At 45.5% G+C, this 16,272-nt stretch overlaps 2 long non-coding RNA genes across 2 annotated transcripts; one reads left to right on the top strand and one right to left on the bottom strand.

Annotated features, from left to right (window-relative positions):
• Positions 1–1,509: 1,509 nt before the first annotated feature.
• Positions 1,510–3,352, bottom strand: LOC308587224. The gene is made up of 2 exons (XR_014008293.1): positions 3,207–3,352; positions 1,510–1,990 (listed from the first exon to the last, which is right to left on the bottom strand). It is a non-coding gene; the product is annotated as an uncharacterized lncRNA (long non-coding RNA).
• A 716-nt stretch (positions 3,353–4,068) lies between these two features.
• On the top strand, positions 4,069–14,524 carry LOC308587223. The gene is made up of 3 exons (XR_014008292.1): positions 4,069–4,174; positions 5,928–5,985; positions 14,289–14,524. It is a non-coding gene; the product is annotated as an uncharacterized lncRNA (long non-coding RNA).
• Positions 14,525–16,272: the final 1,748 nt, after the last annotated feature.

Genomic DNA, 16,272 nt, shown 5'->3' with positions numbered 1-16,272 from the left:
CACCCCCCAGTCGTTCTTAGACTTCTTATTGGGTGAGCAACACAGCCAAGCAACACAGTTGGAGCCTCCCTCCTCCCTGGCCGACAGGGAGGGAGGGAGAGGAGCTGCTTCCTTTGAAATTTAAGGGACATCATTTAAGGGACATCCATCAATAAGGGACAGCAGGGGGACATGGCGCTGGAATAAGGGACTGTCCCTTCAAATAAGGGACACGTGACAGCTATGGTTACCTTAGGAAGAAAAGGGGGGGGGAAGAGGTGGAGGGGGGCATGGTGAGTGGGGTTGGGGTCGGGTGGCAATGCTTCTATTCTGCTTAATGTATATGTGGGGTTTTGTGTCACTGTCGCTTGTGCAGGTTCTCTTTACTATTCGCTTGTGTTCCTTTGGTGGTGAGAGAGGTTGGGGTTGGCCTAGGGTGTGGTTGGTTGTCTTTGATTGGCTGTAGTGAACTTTGTTTTCATGTGTGAGTGGAGTGGGTGGGTGTTTTTGTATCAGGTTAGCCATATTGATTCATATGCTGTCTGCGGATGCTTGTCGTTGTCTTGTTGGGCTGTGTATGTGATAAAGGGGAGGTGTCTTCTTCTATTTGTCCCCGTGTCAGTTTCAGTTTGTTGGTTAGTTTTTCTAATAAGGCTGTTTCCCATACTATTTGGTACCATTGGTCAACCGTCCCTATTTTACTGGGACATTCCCAGAATTACAGAAGCCATCTTGGCTTCTGATTTGATCCCAGAATGTCTTTGGAATGAGCCGGTGACCACAGCTGATGCTGTCCTCTCACGCGAGTCAGATGATTTGGGTGAGAGTGCAGTGCCAAAAGACACACATCTCCTGGTGTCGCACAAGTAAACTGACTCACACAACAGCATGGTAACAAAAAATGTGTGTCTTTTGATGCCACGCTCTCGTGTCCCGATTTTCACCAGGGGAATGTTGCAGCTGATTCCATGTTGTCAGTTTTTGTATTTCCGCAGATGGGGAATAAGTCGCTGTATATTTCTCCTTCCCCCACAGGGTAGTGGAGAGTGTAAAGCACTATGATAGTGTCTCTGCTAAATTTTTATCTGAAAATAGGTAGTTTGCAATACACTTTGTTTCTCTCCAAACTGGGGTGTTTCCATGAAACTGAATCTGAAAGTGTGAAGTCAGAAGGGACTGCTGAGCTAATGGGTTATTCAGCACTCAAATGGTACCACTCAGTGCCAGTTGGTTTCCAGAACTCTTACTTAAAAATACTCCCTCTTGCCTGGAGGCTCCCTTCCTTTGGCAGAGGAAGTTTGGCCTGAGTGCTTCCTGGGGGAGAAGAACAGGAGTGTTTCTAGAACCACAGTCCCGACTAGCGTGAGTGATGATTATACACTCAAACGTGGCCAGATTTGGCTATAGACTGAGCACTGATTACATAAATACATATTTAAAACCAGAATCTTACAGCAGTGAATCTAATTGTCCGTAGACTCGTATATGTGTGCCTAATTAGCATCACATAAATAAATCAACAGTGGATAATTATACAGTGAATCAGCATTTATTTTAGCAAGCACTGCAGCTAACGGCAAAGTTGTGCCTCCGCTGTTGTGAGTTCCTGTTGTGTTATATAAGAAAGGCTCTGAACACAAGCACCTGCTGCCCCCGAAGGATGGCAAAGCCTTGGAGGAAGGCAGAGGAGAGGCCCTTGCCAGGAGCTGCAGCCAATCATCTGCAGCAGAAGCAGCCAAACAGGTTTCCCTCAGCTGCATGACGATGTTTCCATGCTGCCTTTTGAATTGCAAGGCTTGGGTGGATGGTTTGACACAGTGGCAGCAGCAGCAGCATCGTCTGCTCACTCGCCCACTGCATCCAGTTGGAGTCCTGGAGAGGAGGATGACCTGTGGGTCAGTTGGTCTGCTGTGTAGTGGCGGCAGGCTTTAAGCTTTCTGGCCAGGTGTCTTCTGTTGTGCACACACACACATTTGCACAATGGCCCTTCCAAGCTGTCCTAGCCGTCCACCTGAATAGAAGAGGACGAGGGAGGCAAAGCTGCATTTATTTGACCTGTACCAGAAACAGGGATGATCCCCAAACCAGCTAGGGAGACAACTTACCGTAGCTTTTAGCATCTCCGTGTGTGGTTGAACATGGCTGTTGTCAAACCAGCATCTGTTCTGGGCTGCCCCAAGTAGCCCTGTAACTTACTGTAACAACAATAGGTGAGTTCCGTCGCCTATTTTTCTGGGGGAAAGGCACCGACTATGGCAATCTGCAAAGAGTCGAAGGAGGAGGATCGCTCTCATCCCCCACTGTCTTCCACATGTGAAGAACACTCATTGCTATTCCTATGGCACCCTGCCTCTAAGAATGCTTCCACTTCTTTGTCACCCAGCACTGATTTAATAGCCATAAATTCTTCAGGATTTTCTTACCTGAAGGCCCCTGTTGAACATCAATCTTGGGGAATTCCACAATATGGTCCCCAGCCGTGGCCCATTGAGATGGACTGACCTCAGGCTCATCTGCCCGTGACAAAATAAGAGAGCGCAGTGCAGAATGAGCACTTTACGGGCAGATGGATAGCAGGTGACAAAACTTAATGGTGCTTGCTGTTGGGATAAGGATTAACTCCTCATTCCTGATGATGTGCAATTGTGGCTTGCTGCCATCTCAAGGCCTCCCGTCACCGAATGACCTCCATAATGTGCAGGTGCCAGGCTGAAATGCCACCTCTATTGTCGGGTCAAGCAAGAAGCCCAGGTCTTAAGAAATCCAAGAAAACAATGATGTGTTGTTGTTGTTAGAAGCGCAAAGGGAATAACAGAATGGTGGAATCTGTGGAAAGGATTTTCCCTCTCTGCGGAAATTGGATGTGGGTTTACGCCCCAGTAATTCTGCCCCCAACAAGCAGATATGCCAGGGGTCAGCAAACTTTTTCAGCTGGGGGCCAGTCCACTGTCCTTCAGACCTTGTGGGAGGGCCGGACTATATTTTGAAAAAAAATAATGAACGAATTCCTATGCCCCACAAATAACCCAGAGATGCATTTTAAATAAAAGGACACATTCTACTCATGTGAAAACACACTGATTCCTGGACTGTCCATGGGCTGGATTTAGAAGGCAATTGGGCCGGATCCAGCCCCCAGGCCTTAGTTTGCCTACCCATGAGATATGCTGTGCTGAAAATACTCCAGATTCAGGGGGGTGAGGAGAGAGCAATATTGAGCTCCTTACTGAGTAGGAAAGGAGTAGGACTTAGTTTCTTGCTGAGCGATGCAGCAACAGACTGGTTTCCAGTACTCCTGTTTGCTGTCCCCCCACCATGGATCCACAGGTTGGTTGCACCAGATGTCACAAAGAGATTGATGCTACCCTGTATGAACCTGCCTGAACTCTGTGCTCTGCTCTGGAGGATCAGCTCTCAGGTCCATCAATATGAGAACTTAGACTGACAGGTATTAGGAACAGGGCCTTTTCAGTGGTGACCCCATACTTATGGAATATGATCCCCTATGAAGTACATATGGCCCCCTCATTGCTGGCATTAAAAAAACAACCCTCAAAGCATTTTTAGTTCAATCTGCTTTTTAGTAATAATTTTAATTCCCATGCCTTGTTGGTGTTTCTTCTGCCAGTTTCAAAGGGGTGCAATTGGAGATTATAAATGGCTGATTTATATGCTTTGCGACTGATATTGTACACTATCTTGTGAGGACACTTGTCATATAAATCTTTTACTGATTAAAAAAATAATAATTTATTTTGCCAGCAAAATTATTTTACTATTGATGGGGGTCATCACGAGAGGTTTGACTATATGTATGGTTGCTTTTTCTGCATGTTCCCAGTATTAACGCAGCAGATTTCTGCATCCCCCTCAGAGTTCTGCATTAAATATACATTCCCTCCAAATAAGAACAAGTGGGGCTTTCTCCTTCTGCTTTCTGTTTTAAATATGCCGTGCTGTAATACTGTAATCGTGCTTCTAATGATGTTCCCTGGGCTATGGACATGGAATGTTTCTTTGTTGATGCTCTTGGATTTCTTAGCAACTGGGGTGCGGGGGAGGACTCTGCAGTAATTCTGGCCCTATCTAGGGGTAGATTCCAGAAAGTGGTGCAGATCCTCCCCTTGGCCTTCTGCTTGTGGAGTGTCACAGGATTCAATCGGGTCTTGACACTGCTGGTGGAAGTCATCCAGAGGTGCTGTTGTGCTGGTGACAGCCAACTCTCTCTCCCTCTCTCTGCCACCCATTTCCCACCAAGGCAGTGAATGTTCTGAACTGGGGCTTGGAGACATTTATTCTGATTTGCTTGCACAAAACTTGCACAGTGGTTAGAATATGTCCGGTCTTTATTGAGTATTTGTTTGTATTCATTCATGGGTTGATTATATAACAAGGATCATTCATCCTGATAGGCTTTGTTTGCACATGTTCCTCTTCATCATTTGTTCCTCCCACACTTTTCAGTGAACTTCCCAGTCACTTTCCAAACTGCAAAAAGGTTATTTAAAAAACACACACGAAGCGGATTTGTTGCACTAGGGCTACAGAGTGCTTTAAACTGCTTGAATTGCACAAACCTAATGTTCTGTTAGGGACGTGGGTGGCACTGTGTATTAAACCACAGAGCCTAGGACTTGCAGATCAGAAGGTTGGCGGTTCAAATCCCCGTGATGGGGTGAGCTCCCATTGCTCGGTCCCAGCTCCTGCCAACCTACCAGTTCAAAAGCACGTCAAAGTGCAAGTAGATAAATAGGTACCACTCCAGCAGGAAGGTAAACAGTGTTTCCGTGTGCTGCTCAGGTTCACCAGAAGTGGCTTAGTCATGCTGGCCACATGACCCGGAAGCTGTATGCCGGCTCCCTCGGCCAATAAAGCGAGATGAGCGCCGCAACCCCAGAGTCGGCCATGACTGGACCTAATGGTCAGGCGTCCCTTTACCTTTGCCTAATGTTCTGGTAAGCAACTGAATCCCTCCTGCAAAATAGTGACAATCAGGAGGCACCCAATGATGATAAGAGTGATCAAAACAATGCTTAATCAAGACATAGGGAGGTCCTGTTGCTTGAAGGTATCTCTGATCTAGAGATAGGTATATAACTGGTGGTAGACCGGGTGGCTTAGGCTTTTTCTTGGAGAGGAATGGCCCAGCCAAGTGATGCCTCACTTGTACTACTATAAAGAGCTGCACACGACTGCTTTCAAAAAGTGCTTATAAACCACAGCTGCTTCAGAATGCAGCTCTTAGGATTTTGAGTGGAGCAGTCCACGGAGGCCTGTAATGCCATATTTACAGCAACTTTACTGACTTACAGTTAGTTTCTGATCCCAACTGAAAGGTCACGCACAGCCTTAAATCTACTGGGTCCAGGATATATTTTTAGGGCCACCTGATATTGTATAAGCTTACTTTGAAGTCCTCCTCTGCATGCTCCTGATCATTTGAAATTGTGTGTGTGTGTGTGTGTGTGTGTGTGTGTGTGTGTGTGTGTGTGTAAAATAGGAAACACACATGCACACAGTGCTTTTTTCTAAAAAATTGTTTAGGGGTACTCTCATTCCACCTGAGACTCAGGAAACACTGTGACAGGAAATGAGGTCGCCATAGGGGGTAGCAATGGAACTGACAATTCACCGTGCTACAGAAGAAACGATTTTTTTTAAAAAAAAGTTTCTTCTTCCGTTAGATTCACAAAATATTTAGGGGTATGCGTCCCCCCAGAAAAAAGGATTGTAGATAGATAGAGTGTGTGTGTGTTTTTATTGAAAGTTTTCAGCATACAATAAAAAATAAACTAATTTAAATGAAAAAGAAAGAAAGAAAACAGAGAAAATAGAAGGAAAAAGAAAGAGAGAGAAATAAAATACAGAACCCTCTTAACCATTATCTTACAAAAAAAGGGGGTGGACCCTCCCAGCTCTCAGCTGGAAACTTCCATTTTTTCTTCCAGCCTCCCACCCTGGGAGTTCTTCCCTTGCCTGCCTCCATCAGTCCTCCATCACCTTCCTGTGAGTATCCTCATCAACCAGAATAGGACCTTCTCAGTGATGATTCCAAAGTTATAGAACTCCCTTCCTAGGCCAAGTTGGGGTATTCTGAATTTTTATGAGAACTGTATGCTGCCTCCCCGCCCCCTTGTTTCTGCTATTTGATGTTTCTTTTGGGTTTTATTGCATTTCCTCTTCTGCACTGTGTTACCCTCACTCTGAATGGGTGTCCAGGGATTGGGGAGATGGGGAAAGCACCAAAGGATGCTGGGAAGGAAAGCACAGGTGTTGGCTATGCTGGTGCTTTCCTGCCTATTGTGCTATGATAATTGGATGGTCTTGGTTGGGAAGCCCGACATATTGCTTCCCCACCTCCTGGTAGATTCTGCCCCTGGACACTTTGGCACCTCGGGGTGGTGGGAAATCACACCAAAAAGGATGGGTGCTTTTTAGATCAGGTGAAAGGGTTCGCACACAGTCACAAACACTTGTGGTTTCTGCTCAGATGTACATGAAATGCTTTGTCCTTGAGATGACTGCTGTATTGCAACACTCTTCATGCTTCAGGGGTCATTAATAGCACCATGGCAGCACTTGGTGACAAAACAGAGCATTAACCTGATTAGCTCATATTTGAGCACATCCTTTGCAAACAGCCTGGTCTTCCTTAGGATGAGACAAATGTCTCCAGTTTTGTGGAATGAGACTATATATGGGTTTTTACACAAGCACACCTGGGGGGAAGGCTGGGAGACTTCATGTCAGGGACATGAACTGGAAAAGAACCTACTTCACAATGTGGTTTGGAGGGATTCCCAACCATGGCGGCTTGCATCCAAATATGCAGGGACCAAGGATACAGATAATGGGTTGTGGGTGTGAGATCATGTGGGTCTTTGATAGTTTAATTTGTTCCCAGGTTATTTCTCAGCTAGAAATCAATGTAGTCATCCAGTGGCTTGGGATACTTGAGAGAAAAATGAGTTCTGGAGTCATCATTACTGTGGGATGAAGGAGTCATGGCGAAACAACACTAAATACATTTGTAACTTGACAAGGTTTGAAATGCTTAGGAGGGGTACAGTTGCACTGGGCTTCAAGTTTCACAAACAGCTGCTGAAGTGAAATGGGCATAGGAGATTCCATGGCAACAAATGGGACCCATGTAGTATCGCTATAGCCCTAGTCCAAAGGAGAGGAAACGCCATCCTTTGGGCAAATCTTGCTCTGCCAGGAGTTCCAACCTGGAAGGCCATTTTTCACCTGTCAATCATCTAACAATCTGTTGAGCAGAGGAGTAAATCCTGCTCATTTGGGTAGGGTTCAATGCAAAACTGTTCCCAATCAGGGGACTTGGGCACTTCAGAGCACCAAGTCACTTGTTGGCCACCAACTTGGATGGCTTTCAAAGAGGACAAATTCATGAAGGATAAAGCTATCCCTGTCTGCTAGCCATGGGGTGACTCTGTCTTGCATCCCCTGTTGGAGGCAGTGTCCTTCTGCATGTCAGTTGTTGGGAATGACAAGTGGAGAGAGTGCTGCTGTCCTCAGGCCCTTCCTTCAGGCTTCCCACAGGTTGTTCGTTGTGAGAAGAGGATGCTGAAGTAATTGGGCCTTTGGCCTGATCCAGCAGGACTCTTCTGCTCAAGCAAAATCTTACTGGCAAAACGGAACGATCCTTCTCCTGACTCTAAGAACTACTGTCACGTTGCCACTTTCTAACAGCAAAGACAATGCCAATTTCTTAAACTAATCTCTGGAGCAAAGAGGCACTTGCAGGAGCAGCCCAATGCTGCGGTAGTTCGTTTACTGCTCTGCTGCTTGCAATGGGATGAAAATGGAGCCCTGCTTAAACTTCATTGATGGTAGGTGGCAGAAATTCTTCAGGAGAAGCCAGCAGGTGACAGCTGTACTGTATGTGGCACTGCCATGTTGCCCTACAGGATGCCATTTTGTGAGTTCCAGCTGCAGCCTTGGAATGGCTCCTCCTAGTGGTGATGAGGGCAAGTGGGGTGTATTTGTGGTCCACACACCATCCAGTTCCCCTGTTGCTGACACTCTGCCTGCGTTGCTATCTCTCGCAGAGGGAACCTCCCCCCCTGCTGTCTGTGCCTCGACAATAGTGTCAGCAGGCTCAAAGTAAATAGTTATTTTATAATCTTATGTTTCTATCAGTCAACTAATGGGCTCTCTCAAACACCAGGGCTGCAGGAGTTCTGTGCCATTAAGCTGTATAATGCCATATTTCTCAGCTGACAGTCCTGTGCTCTCATCAGCATTGCTTACAGTGGCAGAATCATAATCAAAGCAGGTGGAAAGAAAAGAGGAACAGCAGACTCCTTTACAGAGCAGTGTGATGTGAAGGGCAGGCTGGATGCCTTGGGGAAGGAGCTTGGGGGCAACTGCTGGACCAGCAGCTTAAATCCCAGTAGCATTTCAGAGGGAGAATTCAGGCAACGCAGCATATTTGGCTCCCAGATGCTCAATCCCCACAGCATCTCTCTGCAGCCTGCTTGACCTTCCTTGCAATGCAAGATGTCAGCCTCAGATGCTTTGCCTTTAGGAGTCACTACATGCCAGGGTGGACCTGCCCTAAAAGCTGGCTTGAATGCAGACAGACTCCATGGAAAGGGAGTCTACAAATCATCTTCTTCTTCTTCTTCTTCTTCTTCTTCTTCTTCTTCTTCTTCTTCTTCTTCTCCTCCTCCTCCTCCTCCTCCTCCTCCTCCTCCTCCTCCTTCTCCTCCTCACCACTCGTAGCCGAGTAAGATTGTCTTCCATAAACACGGTTTTAACAATGAGTCCTTAAGTGACTGTGGAGGCCAACTCTGGATCCACACGTCCTTCCACAGTGGGGACATTGGTTTCCTGGCAGGAGTTGATAACAGAGTGGATTTGCCAAGCGTGCCTTCCTCTTAGCATGTTTCTCCCTTGCTTCCTGAGTTTGAGTGTCTTCAAAGCCCATGACACCTTTGGTAAAGGCTGTTCTCCAATTGGAGTGCTCACAGGCAAGTGTTTCCCAGTTGTCAGTGCTTATACTACATTATTTTAGATTTGCCTTGAGACAGTCTTTAAACCTCTTTTGTTGACCACCAGCATTACGCTTTCCATTTTTAAGTTCGGAATAGAGTAGTTGCTTTGGAAGACGATCATCAGGCATCCGCACAACATGACTAGTCCAATGAAGTTGTTGTTGAAGAATCATTGCTTCAACACTGGTGATCTTTGTTTGTTCCAGTACACTGGTATTAGTTCACCTGTCTTCCCAAGTGATGTGTAAATTTTTTTGGAGACACCATTGATGGAATCTTTCGAGGAGCTGGAGCTGGCGTTTATAAGTAGTCCATGTTTCACAAGCATACAGTAAGGTTGGTAGTACAATAGCTTTGTAAACAAGCATTTTGGTTTCCCTGCAAATGTCCTGGTCCTCAAGCACTCTGCACTTCAATCAGGAGAAAGCTGCAGTCACAGAGCTCAGGTGATGCTGGATTTTGGCATCAGTGTCGGCTCTTGTGGAAAGATAACCAGGTAGGAGAAATGCTTGACATTTTCCAACATTACATCATTGAGTTGGATTTGTGGCACTGCAGATGGGTTATTTTGTACTTGGTTTCATTTGGGAGTTCCAACAGTATCTGAATGGCCACTGATTCCCCATTCCAGCTTTAGGGAAGCAATAGGGGGAGCTTTTTGCTGAACCACGGGAGTGGAGTGAGAGTGGCACTGCAAAAAACTATGAGAGGGAAAACCAGAGCATTGTAGAGTGGGGACAGAGATTCTTTATATCAATGACTGTAGCTTCTATGCAGCAGCAGCAGCAGCAGACTTCTCCTTCAAGGGTATGGCTAACTAGGGGAAAAATATCAGTTTGTAATTTATGATTATCATATGCAATTTGTGCAATCAGGAGCTGATACTGGAAGGAAAGAGATGAACTGCAAAAGAGGGTCAAGCAAATCAGAGCTCTGAGCGGCCAATAGCAGCAGGCTTATTTTGGGTGATGGTGCTTCAAAGGCATCAGTGTGAGCCAATCAAGATAACATGCAGGCAGAAGTGGTGGTGAATGAGTCATATGCTGCTTCCTTGGTCTCTTGATGGGTCCCAAAAGTGGTGCATGCTGCAATTTCTGGCTACCACCACTGAGTAAAAGGCATCTAATTTGACATCTTCACAGCTGCCTTGCAGACGTGCTTGTAGACCAGTGGCTCCAGCTACATAGTTGGTGCAATTGTGAGGCTCGGGTCTTTGGCAGTGCTGTTGCAGGCTTGTCCTTCTTTCAGAGCTATGCCAATCCCTTCAGATGTACCATAATTAAATGCAATGGCAAGAACGGGAGCCCCAAACAATACAGAGAAGGGATGCCATTTGCAGCCACACAAAACCATTAAGCATGAATCAAGCAGAGAGCTTTGTGTTTTTGCTTAGTGGTGCAAGGTGTTGGGATGCATCTTCAAAAGCAGGATCCCATCATTCCCAAAGCAGAAGAAGAGATGGCTGCCTGGAAAGGGAAAGGCTGGTCATGCTATTTGCTGCTGCTCCACACATCCCCTCTTTGCTGTGCTCGTGGCTTTCCAGCTCATCCGTCATACAGCAACGACAGTCAGCGTGTGACTAATTTACCCGTAGCTGACTTTAATAAATCATCAGGAAAGCACCGGCTCGGGCACAAATGAAAAATTACTTAATTTTAATTAAGACTGCACAATTAATTTGCAGGACTCCTGCCAGGAGCTGGGGGGTCACTCCGTTCCTGAGCCAGTGCAGTTGGCTTGCGTTGCAGATGGTAATAGAAATCCAGGCTGTTTGGCTGAAATCTGTGTGGGATGAGATGAGGGCAGGAAGCCTGCAGGGCTGGCAGGCACCTGCCTGTTTGGAAACAAGCAAAGCCTTCAGACAGCATTAAGAGGAATGCAAGGCAGTAATAGATACAGTGGTACCTCAGGTTACAGACGCTTCAGGTTACAAACTCCGCTAACCCAGAAATAGTACCTCAGGTTAAGAACTTTACCTCAGGATGAGAATAGAAATTGTGTTCTGGCGGTGCGGCGGCAGTGGGAGGCCCCATTAGCTAAAGTGGCACCTCAGGTTAAGAACAGTTTCAGGTTAAGAACGGACCTCCAGAACAAATTAAGTTCTTAACCAGAGGTACCACTGTACGTAGGTTGGATACATGAGGTTGGATCCCATGAGTTGCTTTGGATTTGAGCATTTCTAGAAGGGTTTCCTGGCTCTTTTCGGTAAACAGCAGAGCTCCCCATGCACCCATCCCATATACCACAGCACAAATTCCTTCTGAAAGTCACCTCGGCCTCAAAAGCAGTTTGCCACCTATACCAGGAGAAGTTCCCGTTCAAGAGACACAACAGGCAATGCCCCTTTGCATATGGGTCAGGCCAATGACCCATCTGGCCCAGCACCCTGTTCTCACAGTGCCCCCCCCCGCCAGATGCCTGTGGGAAACCCTCAAGCAGAACCTAAGCCCCAAAGCACTCCCCGCCCCCATGGTTTCCAGAAGCACTGGAGAGATGCATGATTCTGATCATAGCTAATATTGACACTGAAGGTGTCCAAACATAGGAAGAGCCCTGCTGGGTCATATTAAAGGCCCATCTAGTCCGGCTTCAAATTTCCCACCATGGCCAAATAGATGCCTATGGGGAGCTCACAAGCAGGGCATGAGGACAATGGCTCTCTCCCACTATTGTTCCCCAAAGACTGGCATTCAGATCCATACCTCCTTTGGTGCAGGGAGCAGCCATGATGACTAGCAATCTTTCACAACCTTGTCCTCCATGAATTTGTGTACTCCCCTTCCTCTATTATTATTATTTTTAAAAATCTGAATAGCACTATAAACATATATATATATATAAATAAATAAGCTCTGTACTGTATACACAAGGACTATGCAATGGTGGTGACATGAGGGGCAGGGGACAGGTGACAATGAGCATTCACCGAAGAGTCGCTACCTTGCCTCTTGTGTTACCGGCACACCAATATGCTCCCGCTGTGAGCTCTGACAATGTGATTACTCTCCTGGGTTCCAAGACTATCTTAAGGCACAGTTGAAAACAGATCAGACATCAAGGTTGCAATTGTAATGGCGACTGTCATATAAAATGATTAGATGAAGTACGGATAGAACTGTTGGGAGATGCAAGCTGATGATCAGAAGTGCAGTTCTGTTCTGAGCCGGTGTGTTTTGGCTGCCAGGTGCCATGGGTCAGCACCGGGGGGATGGGGGTGGGATGCTGCTATTGCCCATGCTTCTTTGTGGCTTTTAACCGGGCTTGATTGATAGGGCAGGATGCAGAGGCAGAAGGAAGAGTGTATAAAGCAGCCTGGCCATTCCTGTGTTTTTAACCTGAACCTACTAATATATAACCAATTCTACTGGAATCAATAAGGCCATCAAAAAGTAAATGGATTGAGGATTGTGGAGCGTTTCATCTTATGCAGAAGAGGAAAATAATGCGGGAAAGGAAAGGGAAGCTCTTTCCAAACATATGGTTGCTTTCCCCCCCCCCTTTCGTGTTACCAGCAGTTTGATGGATGCTGCTACACTGTGAAATAGCCTGTAATTACTCAGTGGGACAGTGTGGATTCATCAAGCAGTGATCAATATTCACAGCATCCAATCAGGTGAAAGTCTTCAGTCCTGGTCTTTGGGCATAAAGAAGCTCTAAGCTGATGGATAGATGCTGTTTACGTGACAAGTCACATTACAGGATTCTCACAGTAATGCAACACACACACACACACACACACACACACACACACACACCTTCAGCTATTTATTGTATACATGGGGGGGGGTGGAGAGCAAAATGTGGGAGAGGGAGGAAAGTGGGTGGAAAAGATTGGGGGGAGTTGCCTGCCCACCATTGGCTGTGACCTCATACACCACCAGCAAGTGACCTCCAACAGATTACTCTGAGGGAATGTGACTCTTGAAAGGGAAAAGGAAGGTTCTGCACCCATGTTCTATTGGATCATTCACACAGGGCATTAAAGGGAAGCAACACCATCCCTCCCTTCCACGACAATGTCATTTTGTGTACCTTTTTGTTGTTGTTGTTGTTGTTGTTTTAAAAAAAATCAATGCTGAGTGTTAGTCAAGTGTTGGGGGGCCACCATCTAGCTCTTGAGTGGAGCTGATCCCAACACAATTAGGAGTTCCCTCTAAGGCTCATCTGCCACCGTGGCATCATTCTGCATCAGCGGCAAGGATTGTACCACGCCTCTCCAGTGCAATGGTGGAGAGGTGTGGTATAGTCCTTGCCACTGATGCAGAATGAATGCACATCTCTCCTGATTATTTAGGGGAGAAGGAGACTATCAATTTCACTTCAGGGTTCCCAATAGTGAAACCAGCAAGCATCCATTTCCTTTCCTTTTACATCTTTTAATCTTATTTTGTTGATCATTTTAATATACAGAAAAAGACAGAAAGGGTAAAATTGTGAAAAACAAATAAGCTGATGTCCAGCTTAAAAAAAACAGATTGCAGATTTCCATATCATAACCAAGCAGAGTCAATTAAAATCATAAAGGTCCAAATAATATAAACAGATCTGCAGTCTTGAACCTTCTTACTCCAGTACCTTATAAAAGCACCCAATTTTTCTACCCTTTTTTTTATCTCGTTATCTGCCTTCTCAGACTCCTACCATAACATCCTTTTTCAGGGGAGCAAAAAGAGAGCTGTGAACTATTTGCCCAAGGGAGAGAATACACCTGGAGTATGCTTTCCATGGGCATGTGACAAAGATTTGACCTTAAGTATGCATGTTTGGAAGTAAACTATGTTGATGCCAGTGGAACTTATTTTTGAGTAAACATGGTTGAGATCAATATTCAAGCCCATCATTTTCAGAAGAGGTAATTGTATTTGCAGTGGTTCACTGAGAGGCAATCTCCTTCTGCAAATTTAGCTCCAACTCCCTGGTGAAATCCTTGCAAGTAGTCATCGGGGTTTGCTTGGAGATGATAGTTGCTGTGAGTGCAAGAGGGCATCATGTTTCCATGCCACCAAGCTGTGATCAGAAAACATAGCCTTTTTGGCTGGTCAGAAGGGGATGGAGAGGAGGTGGCAGTCAATGGGAATTAATCTGGATTATTATTTTTAAAAGAGGAAGTACCATCTCACTGCAAGCAAGGCGACAAGATGAAGTCAACGAATGCCTGTGTTTGGTAGATACCTGACCCCCTCCTTTCTCCTTTTCTGACCCCAGGAGTACATTTGCTTAGCAACCTGCCTTCCACTCTCTTTCAAAATTCTACTGAGGGAAGGTTTTACTTCTTCAATTTTGTTCCATTAGAAGTAATGAAAAGGATCTGTCAGCATGAACATCTGGAATTTCTATTGGGGAAAACTAACTTTCAGCCGAGGAGCTGACTCCTGCTGCAAGACAACAAGCCCCTGGATACATCAGCAACAGGCAGGAGGTCTTTTAATGCTTGCCTTGCCCTCAAGCGGCTCTTGCAGCTTTCAAGTGTTCCACCAGGAGGACCACTGTCTCTGGCGAAATCTGACTAAATGGGTGCATTGATTTAATGCTAAGCAGATGCTGTCAAGTAATTAAGACTCTCCACTTGGAGGAGTTGCATTGGGAAAGGATGAGAAGACACACACACAGCCCAAAGATGACTAGGCTTCTTTTATCATTGTTTAAGATGGTATGGGTGGGTGGATGGATGGATGGATGGGTAGATAATAAATGAATGAATGAAATAATGAATGAATGAATGGAGGTATTTTGCTGTGGTGTGCCTGGAAAATGGAAGTCGCTAAGCAGGCACATGACAAATGGAGAGAGAGAAAGAGAATCTGAGACAGATAGCAAAGAGAGATCTCTGATGTGGCCTGCTCTGGCCTTAGGGGCCTTTTCAGATGATGAAAGAAATGGCCTTTTTTGTTTGTTCAATGGGGAAGGGTCATGAGTCTTGCATATGGAAGGTCCCACATTCGGTCCCTTGCATATCCAGGTAGAGCTGGGAGAAGACTTGCTGTCTGAATCCCTGGAGAGCTGCTGCCAGTCAGCATAGATGATACTGAGCTAGATAGACCAATGGCAGCTTCCTATGTTCCTATGTCCGCCTTCCCCAACCTGGTGCCATGCTGGCTGGTACTGATGGAAGCTGTAGTCAAAGTATCTGGTGCCATGCTGGCTTAAACATCATGATGGCAGGCTTTGTAATCTGACCCACAGGAGGTAGGTGCCCACAGTTTGCAAGAACATTTGTCTTGCATGAACAAAGATGACACACAGGGAGGGAAAAAAGCCAAATGTTATAGGTCTTAAACCCCAGAAGAATGTGTTTATTATTCCTGCTCCAACATTAAGTAATAGGATTGCATCTGCTCAAATGGAACATGCTGGAGTCTAAGCTTTATTCTAATCCGGATGTATCAGTGGAAAGGAAAAGGAACTCTGCATAGGCTCCAAAATATATTTTTGCTTAACGTGTACTAAGGCTGAGCATGGGTCTTGCAAACGGGTTCCAGGGGCTGGTTCTGATGGGACACATTTTAAGCCATTTCTATATAATTTTATTGTAAGAGCATTGGCCATGTGATCCTACGCATATTTGCTTGGGAGTAGATTCCCCTATGTTATTGGGCTTATTTGTGTGCTTAGGATTGCAGCCTGAAACCTGTGGAGGCAAGCCTTAATTCTAGCATTATATTTGCATGGGACAAAGTAATGCCTTCTTTACAGAAATGGTACCAGCCCAAGATCCATGCATTGCCTCTGTGTTGCTTATAATAAGACTTGTATTAAAACTAAAGAGGGTTTGGTTGATGGATATCCTGCCTTTGAAGTTATCAATTAAATTTAAACAAATTTTCATGTCACCAGAACCTTTTGGGCTATTGAAAGGACTATTAAGATAACTTAACAATTTAATAAAGAAAAGCTGCAACGCGTTGTGAGAAGGAAAGGCCCCACTTATTATATTATAATTCGTTTTTCATTTCCTATTGCAGTAACACAATACCATTACCAAACCAAAATAGTCTCAGTATATAAACTCGGGTGCCCTAAAACTCCAAGCTTTGCCCATTAAGATTTGCCTCTGCCAATTAATCAGCTAAAGCTTTAGCTGATTAATGTAGTATAAGAAGCTCGCAGCCTTCATTAAATCTTGCAGTGCCTTTCCGACAAAGCCATCGCTTCTCAGCAGGACTTTCCATGCATGTACCCCATGCGTATCTCTTCACTTGTGACAAATCTGCCCATTTTGCCATATTTTCACATGGCGAACATAGAAATGCATGTTTGTGGGAGTTCCCACATTGCC

The sequence above is a fragment of the Podarcis bocagei genome (genome assembly GCF_964188305.1).
Source record: "Podarcis bocagei genome assembly, chromosome: 5".
In the NCBI taxonomy this organism is placed as follows: domain Eukaryota; kingdom Metazoa; phylum Chordata; class Lepidosauria; order Squamata; family Lacertidae; genus Podarcis; species Podarcis bocagei.
The sequence above is the reverse complement of the archived record's forward strand: the minus strand, read 5'-3'. Positions and strand labels throughout refer to the sequence as shown.